The sequence below is a fragment of the Curcuma longa genome, unplaced genomic scaffold, assembly GCF_044706935.1.
Source record: "Curcuma longa cultivar G26 ecotype Majalengka, Jawa Barat unplaced genomic scaffold, ITB_CL_G26_1.1 contig_14906, whole genome shotgun sequence".
In the NCBI taxonomy this organism is placed as follows: domain Eukaryota; kingdom Viridiplantae; phylum Streptophyta; class Magnoliopsida; order Zingiberales; family Zingiberaceae; genus Curcuma; species Curcuma longa.
This window is the reverse complement of record NW_027429914.1, coordinates 2,846-4,935: the sequence shown is the minus strand read 5'-3', so window position 1 is coordinate 4,935 and position 2,090 is coordinate 2,846. Positions and strand designations below refer to the sequence as shown.

Sequence of the window (2,090 nt, the reverse complement as noted above, 5' to 3'; positions counted from 1 at the left end):
AAGGCACACCTCTTCGCCCCAACTAATACATCGAGGTCTGTCTGTTTAGCCTGATCGATGAGGATGCCAAGAGTATTCAGCCAGGAGGTTGGAGCGGCACCGGGAACAAATTAGAATGTCATGAACTTTAATATCACTCATAATTAGAATTATTAATTTAGATTAGGTGCATTGAATTAATCTATCCTACTAAATAATTTAAATTGATTGAATTAATATTTTATCAATTAAGATCGATCCAAATGGATTAGTCGGCCTGAGCGACCTGTGTGGATCGGCCTATGGTATACTTGAGTTGGTCCACGGATAAAAAAAAAAATTCTTTTTAAAATTTAAAATTAAAATGAAAATTTAGTGGATTCATATATTTAACCTATCTAATCTACAACTAAATTTAAATTTTTTAATATTATATATATTTTTTAATTTTTGATGAACTCGTGAGCTTGATCCACCTAATCTGTAATACAAATTTTAAATTCTCAATCTTTTTTATATATATATATATATATATATATATATTTTACTTGTAATTCGTCTTGATTTGAATTGGATTAAAATTTTATAGTCCGATAAAATGGCGATCAATCTATCCCACTTTATCATATGATAAATTTTTTATGGATTTGTCCGTTTAACCACGATATCAAGAACATTCGGTCTCACTTGGGAAAAACCAGTTCTTAAGCCGTTTTAATACTTAATAATGTTAAATTAATTGTGATAGTAAGCAAATAATTAAATAGTTTTTAAAATGTAGTTACTTTTCAAATTAATTTTTAAAAATATTAATGATGGATTTGTTTTAATATTTATTTTAAAATTTAATTTATTTTGTATAATTTTCGGTTCAAGTTTTTTTTAAAGATTTTTTATTAATAAACGTAAATGAGCTCTTGTTTAATTTATTTACATTTACACTTCTACATCCGCACCGCACGGGGAGCACTTGCTTCGGTCTATAATCTTGAGCAGGTTCCGGGGTCTTATCATACACCGCGGAGTACTAGAAACGCCAGCCCCGCTATAAATACACTGCATCAAGTAAGAGCATTAGGGTTTAAGGTCTTCTTGCCGCATCGCGAAGATCCGTCGCTGTTCTCCGATTCCTGGTTTTTGTCTCTTCATCTAATAACTTGCTTGATTTTTGGGGATCTCGGATTGTTTTTATGTTTGAATTTATTTAAAGTCGATTCGAAGGCCTAATATTGCAATTGTTTGCTGCTTGGTTTATTGCTGCAGCAAGGAATCTATCGTTAGGCTAGATTCATTTCATCCTTTTAGCTCCGACGATCTTCTCACACTTGTAAGATTTTTCGGTGACAAGGTTGATAAATTTCTTCTCCCCTTCGACACCTCAATTTTGCTTCGATTGGGGGCATTATTTTAAGCTAGATCCTGTTTCAAAAGTTTGATTTTGCTTCTATTTTTCTGTAAAAAGGATATTGTCGTTTATTCATGTATTAAATCCAATTATGATCCATCCGTTTCCTGCATGATGTTGGATGATGAAAAGAATCAGACGGATTCCCATTGATTTATAAAGATGATATCTTAACCAGCTACTTCTGACAGATCATGCCTTCACTGTTCTAAAAGGATTTTCCTCTTTTAAGAAAAAAAATGATTTTTCCTGTAATATGAATACAAGGTAATGCATTTCATCGTTTTGTTTTCTGTTTTTTGTCGAGTTTGAGGATTTTTTCCTTCTTATTTTTTCAAGAGAATGCCCTTTAGTCTTTGATGTAAGAACATTATTTGCTACTCTTTATGGGATAAAACCCTATTGGATGATCCTTATCCACCAAGATCTCTCAGGCTATATTTCCTTTATTATTTCGATTGAAATCATTCAATTTTTTCTTTTTAATTTGAAGCTGTAAAGCTTTATAAAAATAAATCTTTTGTGTAAATTTTTTTTTTACAGAACGTTTTATTTTATTTTTTAATGGTTAAAATGAGTTGCTAGTCATCTTTTGATTGAAACTTGTTATGAATAAAGAAACTATTAAAATACTTTTTAAGATTATAAAGCCTTTGAAAATATCTTTTAAAATCATATTAACATCAAATGACCCTATGGTATTATG

General features: G+C 30.3%; 2 non-coding genes across 2 annotated transcripts; both read left to right on the top strand.

Annotated features, from left to right (window-relative positions):
- The first annotated feature begins 1,500 nt into the window (after positions 1-1,500).
- On the top strand, positions 1,501-1,577 carry LOC141816199 (small nucleolar RNA R12). Its single transcript, XR_012600664.1, has one exon. It is a non-coding gene; the product is annotated as a small nucleolar RNA R12 (small nucleolar RNA).
- A 158-nt stretch (positions 1,578-1,735) lies between these two features.
- LOC141816198 (small nucleolar RNA SNORD24) lies at positions 1,736-1,821 on the top strand. Its single transcript, XR_012600663.1, has one exon. It is a non-coding gene; the product is annotated as a small nucleolar RNA SNORD24 (small nucleolar RNA).
- Positions 1,822-2,090: the final 269 nt, after the last annotated feature.